At 41.3% G+C, this 11,235-nt stretch overlaps 1 pseudogene; it reads right to left on the bottom strand.

Annotated features, from left to right (window-relative positions):
* Positions 1-1,949: 1,949 nt before the first annotated feature.
* Positions 1,950-5,658, bottom strand: LOC129675159 (RNA guanine-N7 methyltransferase activating subunit-like; annotated as a pseudogene).
* Between the last annotated feature and the right edge of the window lie 5,577 nt (positions 5,659-11,235).

The following is an 11,235-nucleotide window of genomic DNA, read 5'->3' as shown; positions in this document are numbered from 1 at the left end:
CATAAATTTCTTATGGGGGAATTTCCAGCTTCAAGGTTTCATTAGAGAACTTCCTAGCATGAAATTTAAAGATAATTTTTATTGTGAGACATCTCATGGGAAATGCTCAGTAGGCACTATTGTATGTAACAGTATTACAAGGTTTCTGATCCTTGGTACAAGACAGCAGAGTCAGTTCAATTATAATCAAATGATTTATTGATTACTGCTAGGAGCATAACAATCTCCAAGACAAACTTTAGGTTGCTATGTGAAAGGGGCATGAGGAATATTAGGAAAGATGTGGCTGTGAAGGTTACAGGGCAGATTCACAAATCACACAACCAGATGGTTCCACGTGGGAGGTTTATTAGGGGAAGGGAAAGGAGGTCGCAGAGAGATGAGGTGAAAGAGAAAGAGAGAGGGGAGGGGCTCTGCCAGTTCTCTTATAAGGTGACCCCCACCATGTGCAGGTGGTTCTGGGTGATCAGCTGGTGGTCTTCTTGGTGGCTTTGCAAATGCCTGATAACCGGTTTGTCAGGTCCCTTGGAGCTGGCCTTAGAAATGCCTTGTTACTGATCCCAACAAGGAAAGTATTTTTAAATAAGAGAACCACAAGAAGACCTTGAGTGTCTGTACAAACCAACCAGGAGCCGTCACAATAATTTCATGGAAAATATAAAAGAATTTGAGTGATTTGAATGAGATAACCACCTTCCCAGTAGGCTCATATTTATGAATTGTCTTGTTTTGCACTTGGTGGACTGTGTAGGAAGGATTATGTGGTGTGATTGTGAGGAGAGGTGTGGCCTTGTTGGAAGAGATGTGCCATTTGGAGTGGGTTTTGCAGTTTCAAAAACCCACTGTCATACCCAGAGTGTCTCTCTTGGCCTGCTGACTGTGGATCAGATCACATTCTTAGCAACTTTTCCTGCCTGCCTTCCACCATGCTTTGGTCATGATGGCCATGGAATAACCCTCTGAAACTCTGAGCAAGCTCTCAGTTAAATGCTTTATTCTATTTGCTGCCTTGTTCATGAAGTTTCATCATAACAATAGTAACCCTATCTAAGTCAGCTTTATCAACACACCTCTTGGTTATATATGTAGTGATAGTGAGCAGAGTCAGACAGCTAGCCAGGCTGGTGTGTGGTCTGGGGAGCATACAGGTCCAGGCTGTATGTTAACAAAAAAATGACCTCTTAGGAATCAGTCTTGGCAAATTCACACAGTCAAGATCATACTGTAGGCTTGTGTGTTCTTAAGCACCTTGATACAGCTTTAGACTGGAATGAACTCATTTGCATGCCACCTACATGCTAATGTCCTTATTCACACCCTTTTCAGTGGCATTTCCCAATCAGCATGTTTTTATAGATGTAGGAGGCTGGGGATTATGAACTAAACCACAATATAATTCAGGCACTGGATTAGAATCTTGATTGTGCATATTTTGGATTGTGTGACATTAGGTGAATTCCGTCACTTCTCCAACCATCAATTTCCTGCCAAGGAATTTGCTTTGGTTGCTTAAAGTGGTACCCGCAAATTCATAATTCAGATGAATGCTATTTAATATAATATTAAAAGATAATTTAGTGTTTTACTTTGTGAATAAGGAAATGTTGGTTAAGGACATTTTTTTTTCTAATTAAAAACTTTTATTTCCATGACATACACAGAACCCCTAGAGGCCAAATAAGGAAAACAGACCAAACTCAAACACTATCATAACAATCATAAACAATCATAAACAAACCGGTATTTATGTCAAGCTATGTAATTCACACTTGGTAGATTTATTACATCAATCATTTTACCCCTAGAAAAATAATTTTTTTCAAGTCTCAATTTCTAAATAATTTACAACTCATTCTTTAAAATAGAATGAAAAGCTATGACAAAAAGAAGACCAACATTTAGCACATTGTCAAAATCAATGTTCTTTTGTTAAAAACTGCTAACATCTGTCAGTAATAACTGTATGGAGACTGTTGGTGTGACCATCCTTTCCTACCCTGTTGTTGATAGTAAAGCTTTGGTCTCTGCTGTGGGTAGTTGTTACCCCATGATCATCCATGCCACTGATTCCATCGACTGTCACTTGTCCATCCTCATCTGTTATCCCTACATCTAAACTGTCTATTGTCTTGCAACCAGTTGTCTCTATTTCTTTGTTGACCACCAGCTTTGCTATTCCATTCCTCAACACTGGAGGCTATTCAGGAGAATGTTTCAAGAATTCCCATTATTCTTTGTCATCTTGTGTGAATATACTTGCAAACATTCTTCAAAACTTGGAATCGATTCAGAAGTTTCACTCGTTGAAATTCTATAAAATATTTAGGATCCTTCCACGAGACGCACAGGAGCAATCAGGGGCGTTCACACAGCAGCACCCCACACAGCTGTCCTAGGTAACCAAATGCTTAGCCCGTTAAGGACTTTTATGGTGTGGCAAATAAGTTGATTCTGTGTAAGTTCATGTCGTGTTCCTTCCACTAGGTGTAGTCAGTGCATAGGCTGAGATAAGCTTCAGAAACTCATAGTGAACATCCAAGAACTTTGATAACCGGATGGTTTGAGTCTTTCAGAGGACCCCTGTGGAAGACTCCTGTCCTATTCCCTGTCTTCTCTTACTTCTGGTGTCTATCATGTTTACCCTTGTGAATGAAGTTTGAGCCTCTTCCCTTCGGTCCTCCTTGTTTAGCTTCTTTAGGTGTACAGATTTTAGTATGTTTATCCTATATTATATGGATAATATAATATAAGTGAGTATATACCCTGTGTCTTTCTGCTTCTGGGATACTTCACTCAGAATGATCTTTTCAAATTCCACCCATTTGCCTAAAAATTTAATGATTTTCTAGTTTTTAGTTGCTGAGTAGTATTCCATTGTGTAAATATGCCACAATTTCTGTATCTATTCCTTCATTGAGGGACATTTAGGATGTTTCCAGATTCTGGCTATTATTAGCAAAGCTGCTATGGATGTGGTTGAGCAAATGTCCTTGTTGTGTGGTTTTGAATCTTTCAGATCTATGCCCAGGACTGGTATAGCTGGATCTTGAGGTAGGACAATTCCCAAGTTTCCTGAGAAAGCACCAGATTAATTTCCAATATGGTTGTACAAATTTAGATTTTCACTATCAATGCAGAAGTGTTCTCCTATCTCCAGAACCTCTCCAGCATTTGCCATACTTTGACATTTTGAGCTTAGCAATTCTGAAGCTGTGAGGTGGAATCTCAGGTTCATTTTGTGTTTCATTTCTCAGATGACTAAGGACACTGAAGATTTCTTTAAGTGTTTCTCTGCCATTCGATACTGAGACTCATAGTCAAATTTGGAAAGAGTTTAGGTGACTTTTTGGATGAAGAGGGTACAGTAGCTCCACAAGGAGACCAAGAGAGTCAAAAAACCTGGGCCCAAGAATGCCTGCAGGGACCGATACTCCAACCAAGGACCATGCAAGGAGAGGACGTAGAGTGCCTGCTCAGATGAAGCCCAAAAGCTGCTCAATTTCAAGTGAGTTCATGCCTGGCTTTGGCATGAACTCAGTGGCTGGCTGATAACCTCTCCCTCACAGGTGCAGCCTTGTCAGGTCACAGATTAAGATGATATAGCCAGTCTTGATGAGACCTTATAGGCTAGGGTCAGATAGAAGGGCAGGAGGTCCTCCCCTATCAGTGGACTAGAACAAAGGCATTGGGGGAGAATAGTGAGGGTGGTGGGATAGGAGGAGATGATAGGAGGATGCTACAGCTTGTATATACTGTGAATAAACTGTAATAATTAAAAAGGTGTCCATGATCTTTGCGTGCTGTAACATGCAGAGCAGCTGTGTCAGCTGGTGTAGTGTAGATAGGGCTGAATAGGTGTTGTAGTGGTGGAGCCAGAAGGTCAGGAGAGCACTAGGAATCAAGCTTGATGACCTAAACAAATGACCTGTCAATCCCACCCCACCGTGTGAGCCGGTTTTCATGTGTAGATTCAATAATGGGATAAATGAAGTTAGTTTAATGCCATAGATTTAATACTCTAAAATACTGAGAGAGATTCTGCTGTGCTGAAACTGGATCACTGCATGAAAGGCAAAGGATTTCAAGACAGTCTGAAGGATGAACAAATCAGCAGAGGAAGGGGGACAATGATAATTTTATTATTATATTTTATGATATGTCAAGTCTTGTATTGCCCAGGGAGACTCTGGTCCCTGAGTAGAAAGTGTTAGAACAGATGATGTCTGACTATTAAAAAGCAACAAGTCTGATCATTTCATCTTCAGGAACATTTTAGCTTGATATTAAAACTGAAAAGACAATCTTGGACATTCTTTTCTTATTTTTTTTTTACAATTTATTCATTTTATATACTGATTGTTGCCCTGTCCCTCATCTATTCCTAGTCTCAGCCTCCCTCCCTCTCCCCTCCTCATTTCCTTCTACTAGTCCACTGAAAAGGGAAGTTCTCTTCCACTGCCATCTGACCCTAGCTTATCAAGTCACATCAGGGCTGCCTGGGTCCTCTTCCTCTATCGCATGGTAAGACTGCATCACTAGGGAAAAGTGATCAACGAACAGGGGACCGAGTTCATGACAGGTAGTCCCTGCTCCCCTCACTCAAGAACCCACATGGAGACTGATGTGTCCATTGGCTACATCTGAGCAGGGTGTCTAGGTCCTCTCCATGATAGTCCTTGTTTGGTACATCAGTCTCTGCAGGCAACCTTGGGCCCAGACTTTTTAGCTTTGGTGTCCAGGTCCTTCTACATCTCTCTTCTTCCACAGGATACCCTGTGCTCTGCCCAAAGTTTGGCTATGAGTCTTCACATATGCTTTGATTCCCTGTTGGGTGGAGCTTTTCAGAGGTCATCTATGGTAGGCTGCTGACCTGTTCCCCCTTTTCTACTGCTTCTGGTGTTATCCTGTTTGCCATTCTGAATGATGATTAAGCATCCTCCCTAGGGTCCTTCTTGTTTAGCTTCTTGAGGTCTGTAGATTTTAGTATGGGTATTTGTTGGTATAATGTTCTTGTGGAATGTATACAATTTACTCTTGTTCATTCAAATGCTGATTTCTCCACCCCACTATCTGTTTTCAAACTGGACATTGCAGCTGAAAACATCAGCTGTCTCAGGTTTCTATAAATATTCCACCATTTGTTCTCTATATTTTCAATTAAACATTCAGCCTGTGCTGTGCAATGGAGAAAATAGGGTAGGACATCCTGGTCTGGAGGGGAGAAGGAAGTGAGTGGGGGGAGTTGGAGAGGAGAGATGGGGAGGAGAGGACCTGCAACCATGAGGAGAGATAAACTGGACCTAAGAACCATAGTGGTCATTCAAGGAGTATACTATTCCTCATTTCTAGCCTCTGGCATTTTGCAGAGTTAGGAAGATCCTGTGTTTGGAACTTGGGCCTGCATCTGTGCAGGCCTCAGGCTGTTGCATACCACCTGGCCAAAACCACTGGGCAAGGACATGTTCTATTGTGGACCTCAGTCCTCTCTCACACGTCTCACCTCCCTCAGGAATTCAGTTCTACCTCTCTCCACAGCACTAGCTCCGATCCTCTCTTCCATCTTTCCTGCCTGTCCATCACACCTTCCTTATTTGTAGTGTTGTCCAGTTGGCCTGGACAGCTTTGCCATCACCTTGTGTCCCCAAAAGTGCAGGTCATGTCTGCCTGGGCAGTCTCTAGAATTTCTTTATTTTTTGTCTCTAGAATTCTTATAGCTTGCCTTGTGTCAGAGATACAAGTGATGTATAGAGTAGCCCCACTCTGCACTATAAATGCAGAAAACAGTGAAGCTTACTACTTATACACGGGTTATTTCATCTGTGTGAGCAGGAAGGAAGTGAAGAGCATGTCTATTTTTCTCGTGGAGACTGAACTGCATTTACATTTCTATGTCCTTGGTCCCAATGCTGTCTTAGGATTCCAGGATCATGGTATCTTATATTTCCACCAGATTCTAACTTTCCTTGTGAACTTCTGTCTGATGCTCCAGGCAGCAATGAACTTTCTGTCCACTGGCTTTCTTCAAAAGATAGTACTTTATCCCGGTTGATCACAGTTTAGGTTGCCCACTCCACTTTTGAAAGGTATCAGATAAAAATTCAGTTTTACTCTGTGGCCTGCTCTTTGATCACTTTCCTTGGGTAAGATGAACTTGCTAGGCTACAGAGGAAGAGAGTGCAGGCAGTCCTGAAACGACTTGATAGTCTGGGGTCAGTTGGTAAGAGAGGAGGGCACCATTTTACTGAGGACTAGGGGAGGGGGGTAAGGAAATGAACCAAGTAGAGTGGGACCTGGACGAGACAATGGAGAGGGCTACCATGGATATGTAAAATTATTAAATTAATAAAAAATTTAGAACCAAAAAATTTCAGTTTTAATTTGACCTCCACTGCTTGGGAATTCAGCTTCTCATAATATGTTTTTTTTTTTTTTTTCTCCTAATACTTTAGAACTGTTGATTCTCTAGATTCTTGGTAAGGACAAGAGATATGAGGAACCAAAACCGGTAGTACATCGCCTTTGAGATCACGATGTGTCCTTTGTATTTTAGTTCATACAAGGTATGTGTAGGATTTATCCTGCTAGTGTTTTCTTCACTATTCAGGAAGTTCTGACTTGACCTGTGGAGATGGATGAATCTCAGAAACAACTATAAGAATTTAATGTTCTATGTGAGAGATAGGGCTTGAGGTGGGGCAAGGATGAAGAGACTGAGAAGAGTATTTGCTTATACAGCTCAAATTTTACCAGTAACAGGTAAAATTTATCCCTGATAGAACAAGGAGCAAGACAGATAAGAAGGCTGCCTTCTAGGACTCTACCTTGGATAGTGTCCTAGCTTGCTTTCTATCACTGTAATAAACATCATGACCAAATGCAAGTTGGGGAGGAAAAGGCTTATTTGACTTACAAGTCCTGATCACAGTTCTTCATTGAGGGAAGTTAGGGCAGGAACTCCTAACAAGAGTAGAGACAAGTATGAAAGAAAGATAATTATTGGCTTGCTCTCCATGGTTTGCTCAGTTTGCTTTCTTCAAACTGTCAGCATCATCACTGAGGAATGGCCTCACATATGGTGTCCTGGTCCTTTTCACTACAATCATTTATTAAAAATGTTTTGTCTATGTGCAATCCCATGGAACCCATACCTCAATTAAGGTTCTTCTTCCTTTCTTGTGTCAAGTTGACAAAAATTACTAAACATCACATAGCACAGAGAGTAACTGTATTCCTAAATATGTGAAGTCCAGTGTGAAGTCAGCAGGCATGGCTCAGTCTCACTGAATTCATCCCCAATCTAAGGTTTCGTGCTGTTCCTCATGATGAGAACCTTGCAGTATTTCCTATTGCAGACTTCTTTGTTGAGCTTTTTTTATGCTATTAGTAATACTTACTATTCCTGTGATAATGTATATTTTCTCCTCCCCTTGACTTTAGATTCCTTTACTGTGTAGAAGACTTAGGGAAACAGCAGAGTTTCTATTACTCTGGGGAATACTGCATCCTGGACATGGTTTTCTTATTCCTGAGTTGTGGCTTTACAGGTTTCCATCAGGATGCAACATTATGAAGGACAAAACCCTCAGGTAAAGAAGACCTATTCTGAAGTGAGTGCCTGAGAGAAGCTGGAAAGTGACTGTGAGGTGGAGATGCCCCAGTGTCCAGAGGAGATTAAAAGAGAAAGACCTGTGTGAGAGGAAGGGGAACAATGGTGGAGAGAGTGAAAGAGAAGAATGAATTTGAATTAATCAAACCCTCTTTTTTCCTACTCTTTCTCTGTTTCTCTCTCTCATTTTTTTTTATTTTGATCACATATCTTGTCTTTGAAAAACACTGAAGAACACAGAGGAGACTAAGGAGACAAGACAACCCCATGCAGTATTCTGTGTTGGTGCTGTTAAGCTGTTTTTCACTGTCCAACACCAAGTGCTAAGCTGTTTCTCTCACAGGAGTCCCTGAGTCAGGCGAAGGTGGGTAAAGCTGGTTTGTGATGAGTTATTGTTCAGGACTCAATCGCTATGGAAGGCCTTTATAGTCTTTCAAGACAGTGGTAAAATGCACAATATTCAGGCTGAGAGTTTGCAATAACGAGGGTGAAGTTTGTCCCAGATATGCTGACAATGAATCTGGTGGGGTCTCCGCTAATCTTGACTGAAGTGTGGTAAATGAGGGACTTGATGGTCTTTCCTGGACTCTGCTGGTCCCAGGACAGGTACCATCTGTGTAGAGGAGGCTCTGACTGTCCCTGCAGATGATGGAGACTTTCTCTCCTGGAGAAACCTGAAGGGACTCTGCTGACTGGGTGAGCATGATATGCCCATTTTAAGCTATAATCAGAGGCACACAGGGATACAGAGAGTGTGTGAGATGTTAGAGCAGAGGTTCCCACTATTAGGAGGCCAGGACCTGTCAGACCTGTGCTGCAAATGGCTTTTACTCCTTACCAATCTCGAGGTCAAAATCATCTTGGCATGTTATTTCACTTGTGGCACATAGGAGGAGAAGGAGTGGGGCTTCCACCATCTTGCTTCCTCTCAAGATTCTGAGAATGCTCTGGCCCAATAAAAGGCTTCATTTGTAATTCCTGATCACAGGGATGGGCCAGTGAAATATGTTAATGCAAACTCAATGAGGATGAAGGCTGAGCAATGGTATGGAGGGCTGTGGTCACCCCTGTATCTGGTGTTAACCTCAACCTTCCATCTATTGTGTGCCTTTACCCTTATCCGTGAGGATTTCCTCTGGTAGTTCCACAGGCACTGTGCTTATTGTTTGACAGCCACTGCCACCTCCAGTGTGAACAACAGTCTGGGGCCCATGGAGATTGCTCTTTTGAATTAATATGTCTGAAGAGTGGGGCCATCAGCAGCCCCTTAGCTGCAACCGTGACTGAAGTTTAAGGCCCAAGGCTGCTCTGGAGGTCTCAGACAAGGCTCAGTTGCTCCTAAGACTGTGGAGCATAGACTCTGCTGTTCTGGAATGTTTTGCTCATCCTTTATCTAGGAATGTGCTCAGCTGTCACCCAGACACAACTAATGTCACAACTCAGGAAGCTGGCTACAATTTCTTTATTTTTCTATTTTTATTTTTTTAATTAAAAAATTAATTTTTTTATTAATTACAGTTTATTCACTTTGTACCCCAGCTGTAGCCTCTTCCTGGGTCCCCTCCCAATCTCACCCTCTCTCCCTCTGCTTTTCCTATGCATCTCCCCCAGCCCGTGGATAGGGGAGGTCCTCCTTCCTTTCCATCAGACCCTATACTTTCAAGTCTCATCAGGACTTGCTTCTTTGTCTTCCTTTGATGACTGGTAAGGCTGCTCCGTCTTCAGCGGGAGATGATCAAAGAGCCAACCCATGAGTTCATGTCAGACACAGGCCCTGTTCCTAATATTGGGGAACTGTCTTGGACACTGAGCTGCAATGCACTTCTGTGCAGGGGTTCTAAGTTATCTCTGCGATTGGTCCTGGTTTGGAATATCAGTCTCAGAAAAGACCTCTGTGTCCACCTTTTTTTATTTTATTGTTCTTCTTGTGGAGCTCCTGTTCCCTCCAGGTCTTTCTAGCTCCCACTTCTTCCATAAGATTTCTTGCACTCCACCCATGTTTGGCTATGAATCCTAGCATAAGATTTGATACGCTGCTGGATGGAGTCTTTCAGAGTCACTCTGTGATAAGTTACTGTCCTGTTCTCTGTTTTCTCCCTCTTCCGATGCCCATTTCATTTGCCTTTCTGAATGAAGATTGAGCATCTTATCTAAGGTCCTCCTTCTTGATTAGCTTCCTTAGGTGTACAGATTTTAGTATGTTGATTCTATACTGTATGTCTAATATCCACTTATTAGTGAGTATATACCATTTGTGTCTTTCTGCTTCTAGGATATTTCACTCAGGATGATCTTTTGTAGATCTCCCCATTTGCCTGTAAATTTCATGTTTTCTTTGTTTTTAATTCCTGAGTGAGATTCCATTGTGAAATGTTCCACAATTTCTCTATCCTTTCCTCAACTGAGGGACATCTAGTTTATTTCCAGCTTCTGGCTATTATAAATAAAGCTGCTACAAACATGTTTGTACAAATGTCCTTGTTAGATTCTTGAGCATCAGATATATGCCTAGGAGTGGTATAGCTGGTTCTTGAGGTAACACTGTTCCTAACTGTTTAAGAAAGTGACAGATTGATTTCCAAAGTTTATGTACCCACCAGTAATGGAGGAGTGTTCCTCTTTCTCCAAATGCTCTCCAGGATGTGTTATCATTTGAGTTTTTGATCTTAGCCATTTTGATGGGTGTAAGGTGAAAACTCAGGATCATTTTGATTTGCATTTCTCTGATGAGTAAGGATGTTGAACATTTCTTTAAGTTTTTTTTTTTTTTTCCATTTGATGTTCCACTATTGAGGATTCTCTGTTTAGGGCTGTACACTCTTTTTGATTGGTTTACTTGATATGCTGCTGTTTAATTTCTTAAGTTCTTTATATAGTCTGGATATTCACCCTCTGTCAGATATAGGGTTGGTGAAGATCCTTTCCCAATCTGTCGGCTGTCATTTTGTTCTGATTGACAATGTCCTTTGCTTTATAGAAGCTTTTCAGTTTCATGAGGTCCCATTTATTTATTGTTGATCTTAGAGCCTGTGTTGTTGGTGTTCTGTTCAGGAAGTTGTTTCCTGTGCCATTGATTTCAAGGCTCTTCCCCACTTTATCTTCTAACAGATTTTGTGTGTCTGTTTTTATATTGAGGTCTTTGATCCACTTGGATTTTAGTTTTGTGTACAGTGATAAGTATGGATCTATTTGCATTTTTCCACATGTAGACATACAGTTAGTTCAGCACCGTTTGTTGAAGATGCTATCTTTTTTCCATTGTATGATTTTGGCATCTTTGTCAAAAATCAGGTGTCCATAAGTGTGTGGGTTTATTTCTGGGTCTTCTATTTCTTTCCATTGATCCACCATTCTGTTTATATGCCAGTACCATGTAGTTTTTACTACTGTTGCTCTATAGTACAGCTTGAGATCAGGGATGGAGATACCTCCAAAAAGACCTTCTATTGTAGAGGATTGTTTTAGCAATTCTGGATTTCTTGTTATTCAGTATGAAGTTGAAAATGTTTCTTCCCAGGTTTGAATAGAATTGTGTTGGTAATTTGATGGGAATTGCATTGAATCTGTAGATTGCTTTAAGTAAGATGGCCATTTTTCACTATGTTAATCCTGCCAGGCCATGAGCATGA

Source organism: Psammomys obesus, unplaced genomic scaffold (assembly GCF_907164565.1).
Source record: "Psammomys obesus unplaced genomic scaffold, mPsaObe1.curated_primary_1811, whole genome shotgun sequence".
Classification (NCBI taxonomy): Eukaryota; Metazoa; Chordata; class Mammalia; order Rodentia; family Muridae; genus Psammomys; species Psammomys obesus.
Note: the sequence above shows the minus strand (reverse complement) of the source record. Positions and strands in the feature narration are given on the sequence as shown.